This window comes from Monodon monoceros, unplaced genomic scaffold (genome assembly GCF_005190385.1).
Source record: "Monodon monoceros isolate NGI ecotype Baffin Bay Population unplaced genomic scaffold, NGI_Narwhal_1 Super_Scaffold_22, whole genome shotgun sequence".
In the NCBI taxonomy this organism is placed as follows: Eukaryota; Metazoa; Chordata; class Mammalia; order Artiodactyla; family Monodontidae; genus Monodon; species Monodon monoceros.
Window position 1 is genome coordinate 2,529,399 of NW_021703779.1, and position 13,432 is coordinate 2,542,830.

The window sequence follows — 13,432 nt, forward strand, 5'->3', positions numbered from 1 at the left end:
TCGGGCCGTCACTAGTTAGAGATACTTGTTCATTTGCCGTGTTTCAGCAGGTTTGTGTGCACGTTCCCATTAAGATTTGTGCTTCTTAGATGGCTATACAGTTCATCTGTATGGAAGTGAGGTGGGTGACACCCTCCTCCCCTGAGTGCTGGTTTCAATTCAGGTGTTCTGAGTAACAATTTGGTTTCCTCCCCAGTGTTTGGGGCAAGATACCCTTTTGAAAATCCGTCTGATCCCTGAGTGTGCACTTTTCTGGCTGAAATCATTCTGCCCCTTCCAAATGCTTGCGTGCTTTTAGGGAGCTCTTAAAAGGCCAGGCCTTAAGCTAGTTAAGCTTTGGGCAGACCCAGAGCTGTGAGATAAGAATAGAACGCATCTTTTACTTCGGGAGCTCAGCTCGGAGACTGTTTCCAGCTGCCTCCAGTCCTTGAAATCCTGAAAGCTCTCGAATCCTCGCGGAGACAGCCCCTCCGGCTCCCAGGGCCCACCCCCTCCTCCTGATTGGCGAGACTCCTCCGGGGCCCCAGCCAGCCACCTACGACGTCTCTGAGACCCGATTTGAAATAAGAGCCAGGCGGTCCTCGCTTCCCTGCGCCCGACTTTTCATAGGCTAGGAAGCAAAGCTTGAGAAACTTGACGTTGTCTTGGGCAGAGTGCGTGTAGCAACAGATCAAAGAAAAAGAGGAAGAAAACGTGCTCCCAGCTGCCGGGGGATCTCGCTGAGTTGCTTTTGTCTTGCGGGCTTCTGTTGGGTTTGGTGTTTCCCCCTGGAAGACCGCTGCGTGGGCTTCGAGGCGGCTCGCTCCCTGCCGGATGGGTGATGGAAGTCTAAACATGAGGCAGGTGAGCTCCGGGGGGCTGCACGGGTGGGTGGAGAGGGAGGGCGCCGCTTGGGACCCCTGGGATGTGACTGCGGATGAGCAGATGCCTGGCCGAGTCCTTCCATTTGGCGGAAAGACGGGGCTGCATTTTCCTAAAGGAACCCAAGAAGCAGATTTCCTGAGGTTCCCCCCACCTCTCTCCATGGGAATTGGTGATGTCAGGCAGTCATTGTAAAGGGCTTAAGAGCGGTTCTTAGAATATGTAAATCAATTCCAGTTTGCAGCGGCTGGAAGTTATTGTTCAGGATCTATCTCGAGCTCTGAGCCTCTCTCCTATGCTTTGGGTGAGAATAAAGACAACTGAATATCCTGAAAAAGAATTACACGGGGCCTCGTATCTCATTTTGGCTTCCCATCCTGAGCACTTACTGTGTTTATGGCTGAGAAGGCGGAACCAGCCCGAAATTAGCACAGACAGTCCTTCCAGAAAAATGCAGATTTGTTTTTATGTTCTAGCAGTTTTGAAACTGTTATTGCTTCTGGACGTGCGAAGACAGCCCTGAAAGTAGTGAGCTGAGAAACGGCTCGGGGATGACTTCCATGAGTCTTTGAAAAGGCTTCTAAACCAGCAGCTTCTTCTGTGGCTGCGGGGCATGGTGATAAAATTCCTTATCAGCCCAGGCCGAGGTTTATAGCTTTGCCAGTAAGAAAAGAAAAAAGTGAGTGTACCAAGCCAAGAAAAGGGTGTGATTTATAACTCAACCAAAGTTCTAGAAGAATCTTATGTCAATATTTCAGTATCAAGATCAGTACTCACATAAAGGGCTGAAAGGCTGGAAAAACATGCTAGTAGGCTGACAAGGGCAGAGAATTCCAAGAGGAGCGATACCGCCCTTGCCAGCTCTTAGTAAATGTGGGTGGGAAAAGCTAGCATCCATATTACCACCAGACAAGCTCTGCACTTTCTTCTTCTAAGTGGGTTGGGTGCTGGCCACCCTGTGCGATTTGGGCAAAGTGATTTGCATAGGAAGCAAACTTTGCGTTTAGGGGCTGGGGCGAGGGGGTTAGAACTTTCTGTCCGTTTCCTGCAGCCTGGGGAGGTGAAGCAGAGCTCTCACCGTACGCTCAGGTTTTGAAAAGACCCTCTGCCTCTGGCCCCCTCACCTGCTCGCTAAACAAGTGTGCTTGGCAAGTGGCAGTGAGCACAGAAAAGCACGCTTATACCGGCAAGTGCTGTGTGTGTGTGTGTTTCCAGTCAATTGCTCTTGCCTTGCTGGAGACTGGGCCCCTGATCAGTTTCAAGTTCTGCAAACTTATTGGTCTGACCCCATTCTTTTTACGAGCAATCCGATGGGATGGGGAAAAGAAGCGAGAAGCCTAAATGGAAAGGATTTAGCAAAAGGAGAAAGAGGAACGCAAAACATTTTTGACAAAGGTCCTTGGCTGGAACAAAGAAAGTCATTTGATCCAGCGCGGAGCCACCTGTCCTCTCGGTGGTGTCTGAGCTCACTTTTCAGAATCTCTGTTCCCACACGATTCCTCTGGAATGGAGGCACTCCCTGTGCCTGATGCCAGAGGCGTGCTGTCCCGAGCTTGGCATGATTTTTCTCATGCCTGGCTCCTTCTGGCATTCATGTGAATTGGAATTCAGCCCGGTAGTGAAGTTTTAAGGGTACACATGGAATAACTCCTTAGTCATTTAATGAATGGGCAGCTTTTCTTTTTTTTTTTTAAATATAAATTTATTTACTTATTTATTTTTGGCTGTGTTGGGTTTTCGTTGCTGTGTGCGGGCTTTCTCTAGTTGCAGCGAGCGGGGGCTACTCTTCGTTGCGGTGCGTGGGCTTCTCACTGCGGTGGCTTCTCGTTGCGGAGCATGGGCTCTAGGTGCGCGGGCTTCAGTAGTTGTGGCGCATGGGCTCAGTAGTTGTGGCTCGCGGGCTCTAGAGCGCAGGCTCAGTAGTTGTGGCGCACGAGCTTAGTTCCTCCGCGGCTTGTGGGATCTTCCTGGACCAGGGCTCGAACCCGTGTTCCTTGGATTAGCAGGCGGATTCTTAACCCCTGCGCTACCAGGGAACTCCCAGCAGCTTTTCATCCCACAACTCTGTATGTCCAATAAGTTTTTGGCCTGTGCAGTCCTTGAAAAGAGGGTGGGCTAGGGGTGGGATGGGAGGCGGGCAAAAAAGGAGGGGGGAAGAGTCATGGCCCATCCAAAGAATCTGGGCAGTCCAGCGTTTCAGGAATCTGACACGTTGTTCCGCAACAGCCAGAACAAGAATGTGGAGGGGAAGGAGATGGTGGAGTTATTGACTTGGATTAAACCTAACTTGATTTGAGTTTCTCTTGGGGGAAAACTTGCATCCAGGTGGGGTGAATTGCACCCACCAGCCAATTTGTCATCTCAGCCCGGCAGCCCCAGCTGGATTTGCAGGGTTAACTATCAAACAGGTCCATGTGTCATCAGCTCAGCAGTGAAATCCAATCTCTTCGCTGAGGAGTGATCCGTCCCTAGGGCTGCACAAATGCTGAACAATGGCGTGGCAGCCGAGAGACCCCCGCCCCTGACTAGCCACAGCGGGTAGCCAGAAGTGGCCTGCAGAATTAGAAAGCTGCCTGACTGGCGATGAGGTTCAGAGGGGATTTGCCTTCTGCTAGGTTGGCGGCAAAAGAATGGTGCAGAGGGATAGTATTCTTTGAGTGTTCCTAAGGTCACGCTGAGTTAGGCCAAAAGAAAAGGGTGAACCCTATTTGCCTTTATCAGGAAGTAATTTTAAAGCGTGTGCCAACCTTTCTCTGCCCTCTGATCATAAAAGGGAAACTTCTGAAACTTCCTTGAGAAGGAATTTGCTGTGTTCCCAGGCAAAAGGAAAGGCATGGCCACCTGTTCTAGCAGCCCAGCCAAAAACAACAGGTTTGCCTGTGGCATTCCCACAACTGCAAATATCCTGAAATAGCACACCACCCATTGTCCCTACAAATAAGAACAAATAATTCTTTCTCACGCGGGGGGGGGGGGTGAAAAATCACGTTCTTCAGACAAAATTGCCTACCAGATATAGTTTGTGCTTTTAATATCCTGATGATTTTAAAAAACACTCCAAGGGAAGAGGGTACTCACTCTATTTCTGATGGACTGAAACATCCTTGCGGTCGCCTTATAGCGTGAAGGGAAAGGAGAAGGCGGTGAGCCAGCGCTTTAAAGCAGCCGCTAAATTCACAAGGCTAGGATGTTGCTCTTACGAGGAAGCTGTGACTCAGTTTGATTTAGCCCGTTTTGCATTCTTCAGATTGGAATTAAAATGCCCAAGGACATCTGGTTTAATAATGAATGTCTTTGTATTAATCTTTCCTTTGAGGATTAGAAAGTCCTTTACGAACATGATCTATTTATTCTCTGCCACATCCCCAGGAGAGAATGAGGTGGCATTTTGATCCTCATTGAACAACTGGTGAGGTGAAGGCGGAGAAAGTTGAAGTATAGGATACACAGCAAATTAGGTACAAGTCTGAGATGAATACTACCCACCCAGAAAGACAGGCTACTTGTACAGGCTCAGAATCAACAGTGAATCTAGGGATTAAAAGGGGACTCTCTTACAGCTTCCCCTTTCTTATTCTGTAACCAGCATATGGTGTTCCAAGTATGTTTTATGTTTTCCTTCATTTGAAAGTCAAGCGTGTAAAAGTGTAAAAGGCATTTCTGTTCTCATTTGTCCCAACACTGAGATGAGGCAGCTTTTATGACACCAACTAGAAAGATACTGAAACTAACCGGACATTTCACCGGACATTGTAGGGTTTTATTTAAGTTTTTCTGGTTTGGTTTGGTTTTATTTTTTATATCTTTATTGGAGTATAATTGCTTTACAAAATAGTGTTTCTGCTGTACAACAAAGCGAATCAGCCATATGCATACGGATGTCCCCATGTCCCCTCCCTCTTGAGCCTCCCTCCCACCCTCCCTATCCCACCCCTCTACGTCATCATAAAGCACGTGCTTTGGAGGTCCAGTATCTTCAGCGCACATTAGAATTTTCATTTCTTCCCTACTGTCTCTCCTTGGCAGGGAATGTTATAGTCGTGACTTACTGTCAGATTAAAGATCTTTATTGGTCGTGTTGAAATCGTGTTTTCAAGTTGGCTTTTCCTTGCCATTCCTTATGACGTGTACTCGTAGTTTGCCTGGCTAGGGACCGCGTAGGCCGCGAGCAAATCCTTTAATTGGTAGTTGCATGTTATCCTCAGACATTCCAGCAAGTTTTAAGGCTACGTGTGTATGTTTATGTCTCCTGGCTTTGATCCCGTGTGGTAAATAGACATCCAAGGTAGCTATGGCAACCTGGGCTGTGCGTTGGTGAAAGAGGGGGATTTGGTCACTGAACAAAGAGTAATTTGTTTGATTAGAAAAAGGTGGGGCTGATCAGGGCACTTTTAAGCCTGCATGATTTGAGGATCACAGTTCATCCAAATCGTTTGGATTTTTCTCAACAGGCAAAAAGAATTAATGGCTAACCACGACCAGCCCAGCGTATGTTGCAGATGTAATTTAAATGCTTTTCAGTCAAGAGGTTGCTACTTTCAAAAAGCCACTTACAAAACAAAAGGGAAGTCCAGCATATTATATCAGTTTCCCCGTTGCACATATGAATGTTTGTGTTTTCAGAACTTGGTGGGATTTTTAAAAAGAAATACCCAGATCTGATTGGGCGGTGTGCATTTCAATTATCCACCTGCAGAGGTCAGGCTTGAAGTGTCTATGATGGAAGGCCAGGCGGTGGACGCCTCTGCTGGGAGCCGGATCAGAATCAGACGGAATTGCTTCGCTTATTTGGAACAATTAGCTAGCGATTCTTTAATCTTGTGACCAAAGCCACAGTGAAACGGAGTTCATTCAAGGAAGAGAATATCAAATACACTGAGATTAAAGAAAGGGCTCCAAAGCCAGGTCAAACAGGAGTCTAATCTCCATTAAGATATGGGACAGTTTATCAACACGATGCTTTCTGCCTCATTATTAATTCCTTTTATTTCACATGAAACGCATCTCAGGGGTTCTGTTGTAGAAGATTGTTTGCCTAGCTTTATGAACTGGCAGGCTCTAGAAATTCCTTTAAATGAAAGGACAAAATATTAGGGAGCCTTCCAGATCCACAAGATCTTTTTTCCCGCCAGAGGAAGACAGTACATTGACACAGAGCAGAATAGTTAATGGCCTACAGAAGGTCACGTGGTGTTAAGGAGGTGAGAAAATTGAGGCACTGAAAAAAATGCTTAGAAGGGACTTTCCTTTAAAGCAAAACAAAACAAAACAAAACAAAACTCTAAGAACTTACGTGCCTTGTGCTATAAAAGAGAATTCTAAGTAAAAACGGCAACCAAAAAAAAAAAGGAAGAGGTGCTGATCATCAGTAGTAGATTTTTATATACAGTCAAATATTTATGTTGCAATAGTCAAAAAGGAGAAATAATACAAAGGCTCGCCTTCATTTCTTATATCATTCAAGGACATTTACTGACTACTTACAGAATGAGTATATTCCTTAGTTAATTCAGTAAAACTACTCTAAGTGATTATTAGACGTCAGGCCACTTTGGGGCTGCAAACATGGTTTTGCTACAGTCCCTGCAGCTATATTTATATGGATAAGAATCCGCTTAATAAATTGATGGTAGCCAAAACTTTCCTGAACTGAGACTTGAGAAATGATTTGTAATTGTGAAATTTAGTTAATTTTTACCCACATATCCATTTGTAGGAATTTATGAATTCCTAGTTTAAATAAGTTTACCATAATTAGTAAATAGTCAATTCATTTTTCTCAATAGAAAAAAATAACTCATAGGCAGTCCCCAATCTAGGAATGCTTGTGCTCTAAGAGTTTGTTGTTCGAAACCCGGAACATTTTCCAGTGAGAAATGGTGCAATGATTGAGACTAAAACACTATTTTAAAAAATAACCAATCTGATTAAGTTCTGCGTTTGAAGACATGCTTCCATGTTATACAGGACGGAACATAGAAGGAGAAGGGGTTGCCAAACTCTTGGTAACAGGCCAGTCTTGCATATCTGAAATACGAAAGGTTTGCACTAGTTTTCACCTTTCTCCACCCTTCTAGTATCTTCTGGGTCCCACTGGGATGTGTCTCCCAGGCCTATCCTAATACACAGTGAATTGAGTTCCCATAATTTCCCATCTTCCCACCCTCCCCTCTCCCACCTCCAAACCACACTCCTGTTTCTTCTAGACAATAGTCTCAACCCGATGTTGGGAGAGGAACAATATGAATGCGCTAAAACTCTTGACTCAGCCCTTAAACCCTCAGGATGAACCTTTAATTGGGGAAATAGCAGCCACTAGAGCCTGGAGCTGCAGAAATCACGAATGCTCTTTCAGGGACAATATTTGCGGGCAGGGTTGTGCCTTTGGCAGACGGGATTTGCTGGTGTGTCTGCCAGTGGGTTGAACCTCTTCACTTGTTCTTTTCTCAGCATCCTGACGGAACTTCTGGACTCCCTGGGGTCTTTGTGAATGACAGCCAGGGAACCACAGGGGACCGAGTGAGGGGAGTTGGTGGCATTTGTGGGTTTGGGTTGTTTGTAAGTGCAGTCTTTGTACGCTGAGCACTGTCTGTTTGGATCACAATAAATGGAAAGGATATAGCTGGAACTTCCTCTTATCCACAGAAGTATCCTAAACGGTGTATATATTTCCAGTTACTCGTTTGTCTGCCTGTCTCGGGACTGAGTTACTCAAGAGCAAGAGTTACGTCTTAATTACCTTGAAAACCTCAAGTCCAAGCACAGTGCCTTGACACCCAATAAGAATCAATAAATATTTTTTGCCATTTGCAGCAACATTGATGGACCTAGAGATTATCATACTAAGTGAAGTAAGTCAGACAAAGACAAATATCATATACCACTTATATGGGGAATCTAAAAAAAGTGATACAGATGAAATTATATACAAAACAGCCACACACATAGAAAACAAACTTACAGTTATCAAAGGGGAAGCGGGGGAGAGGAATAAATTAGGAGTTTGGGATTAACGTATACATCCTAGTATATATAAAATAGATAACCAACAAGGACCTGCTGTATAGCACAGGGAACTATACTCAATATTTTGTAATAACCTATAAGGGAAAAGAATCTGGAAACAATAGAGATACATGTATATGTATAACAGTCACTTTGCTGTACAGCTGAAACTAGCACAACATTGTAAATCAACTGTCCTGCAATGAAAAACAAATAAAAAATAAAATGAAAGAAGAATCAAATATTTTTCAGGTGCATGCTGGATGAATTTTGGCAGGAAAGAGAATGGAAAATGCCCTTTAAGATCAGAGGGGTGTGAGGAAGAAAGGGCATTAGAAAGGTTGGGGAAAGAGCAAAGGCCTGAATGGATTGACAATAGAGAAAAATTAGATTGTGGTTGCTTAGCCATCTAGTCCTCTCGGTTGTGTTCTGGGTGAGGCCACAACCCAGAGCTCGGTAGGCAGCTTGTCTTATACACTCCTTGATGGGACTACAGAAATGGTTAAGAAATGGGACATGCTGTCCAACAGCTCAAAGCCTAAAAACAGAGATGAATCTGCTGCTGCTTCTCACTGAGCCCAACCTGATGTTTTAGCCTTTGGTCCGTGTGCAGTGGGTTTATTTTGCCAGATGAGTGGCGTGCCCAAGGTCACTCAGCAACTGAGCGTCTGTTTCTGGAAGGACACTGAAGTCTTACGCTCTGCCCCATGCAGATGGCGGCCACATTTTCTGCAGTGAAAATCAAGTCATGTGCTGGACAAAGCATTTTCACTGCTTCTGGGTGTGACAGACCATCTGAGAGTTACGGGTAAATTGATGAAGTAGAAATATCTGAGACACTGAGTGGTTTATGGAGACACCAGGACTAATACATTTTCAAAGGGTCCACGAGGTAGACTGTCTTACTTGTTATATGTCCACTTGTGAAGTGTGGCTTCAGTTGCATGTATTTTGAAGTGAACTTCCCTAAGCAATGAAGAGCAAAGGAGCTGTTTGTGGACAACTGGAATTCGTTGAGTGCCCTGCTGAGTTACCAGTAACTACATGGGTGGCCAGATAAAGCGAAATGTAAATGGAAGGCATCACCAAATATTAGAAATCTACACAGAATCAAGTCTCCTATAGGAGATGCATTAGGAATTCAGACAGAAAGTTCTGGTTAAAAGTTGAGCGTTCATGGCTTGAAAATGTTCGTACAGGGGAATGCTTTACCTTCCATCAGGGAGCAAAGTTTACATTTAGAACCTGGGTCGTCTTCTAGTTTCCTTATCTTATTCTCTTTTGACTGTACTGCGTGCCTTCTAGTAAGGTGTAATTTGGATGTTTGGGGGTAACATACTAATTTAATGTGCTAATAAATCCCAGCACAATTTTCAAATAGGTTGATGGTTTAGAGTGAATCAAGAATCAGGAAAGACTGTATCACTTTTAGGAAAGAAACCAACTAGTCTTATACTTGCTTTTGTGCTACTTTGTCGAGTAAAAACTAGGAGGATTATGTTTACGCAGAAGAAAGTTTAAGGAGTGAGATGAGGCCTTTTTTTCTACGAATTAGTCAGCTGGGCTTGGTGGAGATAGTGCAGAAAAGTGAACTGGAACAAATAGAAGGGAGAAGAAAGTGTGAGTTATTTCAGTCAACCTATGGGGAAAGCAGAATAGAAAAATTGGCTCTCCAGTGAGTGCCGCGGTTTTTTTCCTTGGTCAGTGTTCAAAGTGGATTTCTAAGGAGATATTGACGCGGCTGCCCTTTTTATATGACTGTGAGTGAAAGAAGGAAACGAAGTCGTAATAATTGATTGAGAGAGGTATGGCTTTCTGTGTAGAGAAAAACACGATAGGAGACTATTAAATAATGAATATTTATTGTTTAATGCTTCTTAGCCTGGAGGAGACACTTTCTGAATATTTTTAACATTTCCCCTCTCTAACATTTCAGCTGTCAGAATTGAATAGTTCACATGTAAACTACATTGTTTTGGTTTAGCTAACAAAGAGTGATAAGATATGAATAGTTTGTGACAGCCCCGAACATTGATAACAGAAGACATTAATGCCTGCAGACACAACCTACATGGTAAAATTCTGGGAGCAAAAATGCTTATTATGTTAGGCCAACGTGCTTTGACCTAGTTTTGCTTCTCTGCCTGGAAATTATGTCGGGATTCGTTACATCATTCCTGTGGATGAGCAATTTCACATTCTTGTTTATTTCAGTGTCATTTTATTCATTTTGTGTATTTAGTTCTGACCTCCAGGAAGCCAAAGTAATCCTCATGGACTTGCCTTTTCCTTTTGAAATGAGTCTTCTGCATGCTAAAGAGAGAGGATTTTATGTATTAACAGAACAATCTAAGATGCAGTCTTCGAAGACATTCGTTTCTCCTTGATCCGGAGCCACTGCCCTCTTAAAGGCTCCAAGAGGCTGGCCAGTTTTCTGCTGATCTGAAGTAGTGTTCCTTTCTTTGTCTTATGGGGATGGAACAGATGACTGTGGCATAGTTGAATAACGAAAAAATTAAATAAGACGGGGAGGTTGATGGGATACTTCTCAGCCCATCATCCTTAAGTTTGTCCATTGCATATTTCTGGTTTATTCATCCAGTCAAAACTGGCTCAACATATTTTTCCTATTTAACATTTTTATTGAATAATTTTCAAAATGAATTATTTCCTCAGTTGATTTCAAGCACATTTTTTTTCCTGCCGTTTAATACTTTCTATCACTAGAGGAAAAAAACGTTTATTTCTTTCATACGTTTATGAATTCAAATCTTCAAAGAGTGTGAGTTCTTCCAGTGATCATCTGATATCAAATTTACAAGTATAATTTGCTACCAAAAGACCTTGAAGGGTTTTTGGTGCACACGTTTTGGCATTCCTTATTAACAAATGTAATCAGGCAAGAGCCCACAAGAATATGTATTCGTGGTTCCTCTTCAGAAATCAACCGTTTGCTCTTGTTTTCTGATTAAATCCCTTTGTTGTTAGCTCCTTTGCAAATCCTGTGTCTGCAGGCAGAAAACCTAAGAAGGGAGCGTCCCCTTCAAAGCACTCCCAAACTGAATTTTAACCAGGTAAATTGCTGATTAGCTGTGGATCATTTAAAGAAACAGTATGAAAGTAATTGGGATAGACACAAGCCCTAACTGTGATCCCAGGGGGCTTCAAAAGTTGATTGAAACAGTCAACTCAGAGGATTGTTTTCCATGTCTGATCCTTATGCTAATTTGAATACTAGCATCTTGAAGAAAAACTTCTTCAGAAGATTTCTGGAATCCCTAATTGGTATACAAACACTGTCACTTCTAAGCTACCGGAAGTGGTGAAATATACTCTGTGGCTCCTATGATGTTATTTATTTCTAGGTGTTGATGGCAGACTCCCAGCAATTTTTTCTGATTGTCATAGGCAGATACAAATATATTTCTCTCATTTTACATAAATAGTGGCGTTCCGTATACCCTATTTGCAACCTTTTCTTTTTTTTTTCACATTACAATTTTTCCTGGAGATCTTTTCGTAACAGTGCACAAAGAGCTTCCCTCCGTCCTTTCTTTTTTCTTTTTTTCCCAACAACTGCATAGCCTTCCGTAGTGACAATATACCATAATTCACTTGATCCTTTTCGTACTGGTCGCATTGGTTGTGTCCAATCTTTTGCCATTAAACAATGTACATAGAAAAGGCTTGTGCATTCGCCAGTTTGTGTGGAGGATGTGTGTCTGAATTGTAAATCCCCAGGAGTGAGATTGCTGGGTCAAAGGGTGTATTGCAGTTTCTAATTTTGACGAATAACTAAATTTGCCTACCCAGGGTGTGGGAGTGCTTCCTCAGAGCCTCCCCAAGACAGGGCATTGTCCACCGTGTACATCTTTGTCTACTTGATCCATGAAAAGAGATATCGCTGTGTACATTTCTCTTGTGAGTGATGTTGAGCAACTTTGAGTATATTAAGGGCCATTTGCATTTCTTGTGCAACGTCTGTTTACATCTTCCATTTCAGATTGTTCTTGACGTTCATTTTTCAGTCTACCTACCTTTCTAATCATTCACCAAAGAGATACAGCTTGTTGCCTTTCCCCAAGTATGTTCGAAATAATCCAAAAGGGGCTCCTGTAGTAATGTAGCTAATTCTAAAGAGTTTATATGAATGGAAGTGGGGCTGGTTCACAGCATACATTCATGTGAGAGTCTGGATTTCTAAGCCTGTTGATCACTTTCTCTTCTACTCGCTAGCCAGAGCATGTCAAGAGGCCGAGCTTTATAAAGTAAAGATAACCTCCAAAGTGTTGAAAGCTCGCTATCGAGGGTCTAATTTGGGGAGGATGCTTATGTTGTTAGTATTCAGTTTGTTGGAATTGTGACCATTTTCCAAGGAAGTAAGAGCTTACACTTGAAATACTCAAGGTCCTGGAAAGTCTTTAAGGAAATAGTTTCCGCTTTTCGTCCCAGATTGCCAAATGTCAAGATGCATCATTGATAAAATGATTTTCATATTTTTGCACAGTGTAGTGGTCCTCCGTCACCCTTATTGAAGACTGGAGCTTTATGTTCAAGACCAACAAGAGGAGGACAGTTGCATTGGTCTGAGGTTTCAATGTATGTTTTTTCATTTAATAAGGAAGATCAGGGCTTCCCTGGTGGCGCAGTGGTTGAGAGTCCGCCTGCCGATGCAGGGGACGCGGGTTCGTGCCCCGGTCCGGGAGGATCCCACGTGCCGCGGAGCGGCTGGGCCCGTGAGCCATGGCCGCTGAGCCTGCGCGTCCGGAGCCTGTGCTCCGCAACGGGAGAGGCCACAACAGTGGGAGGCCCGCGTACTGATAAAATAAAAAAAAAAAAAGGAAGATCATTTAGTGCTTATAAATATGCACAGCAAATCCTTATCGTTTTATGGAAATGATCCAACTACTCAATCGTGTGTGATTACAGTTACCTCCCCTGTAAAATGGAAATAAAATGCAAATAATAATCATAGTACCTATACTCTAAGGTTGTTATAAAGATTAAGTGAGTTACTGTTCGTCTACCACTTAGAATAGCACCTGGTACAGAGTAAGTACTATATAAGTGTGAAGTGTCTGAGACTTCATCCCACTTGCACACCAGCACCTTAGCCTGCCACCGTTTCTTGGATGCTGGCGGAAGACCTGAGACTCCTGGGTCAGAGACAGAGGACTGTATTACTCATGGCACTGCAAGTGGCATGAGCTTCATGTTCACATTCGTTCTCCTTGCCTCCCAGGTTCCCTCAGGACAACACAGAGGACCCCAGGTAGATGTTGTGCGGGCAGGCGGGAGAATCGCCTCCCGGGTGTGGATCCTGAGCTGAGAGACTCTGAATCTCTTATTGCTAGTAAGCACACACCTGCCCATTGCTCTGGAGGGAGACATTATCTCTACCTCCCAAGGTTGTTTGCTAGATAAAAGGCTTTGAAAAGATCATGAGGAACAAGGGCCGTCAGTGCCTCTGCTCCTAAGGTGTGCAAAATGCAAGGCATCCCTGGAGAATTCCCTGCCAGTGGTAGTCCAGTGAAGTATCTTGACCTTTGCTTCTCAGAGCCCTAAG

General features: G+C 43.7%; 1 protein-coding gene across 1 annotated transcript in view; it reads left to right on the forward strand.

Moving 5' to 3' along the window:
- Positions 1-582: 582 nt before the first annotated feature.
- Positions 583-13,432, forward strand: part of MID1 (midline 1) — a 180,926-nt gene continuing 168,076 nt past the window's right edge. Inside the window, exon 1 of the mRNA XM_029241212.1 lies at positions 583-843. The gene's annotated coding sequence lies outside the window, so the exon portion shown is untranslated. The remainder of the gene's footprint in view (positions 844-13,432) is intronic.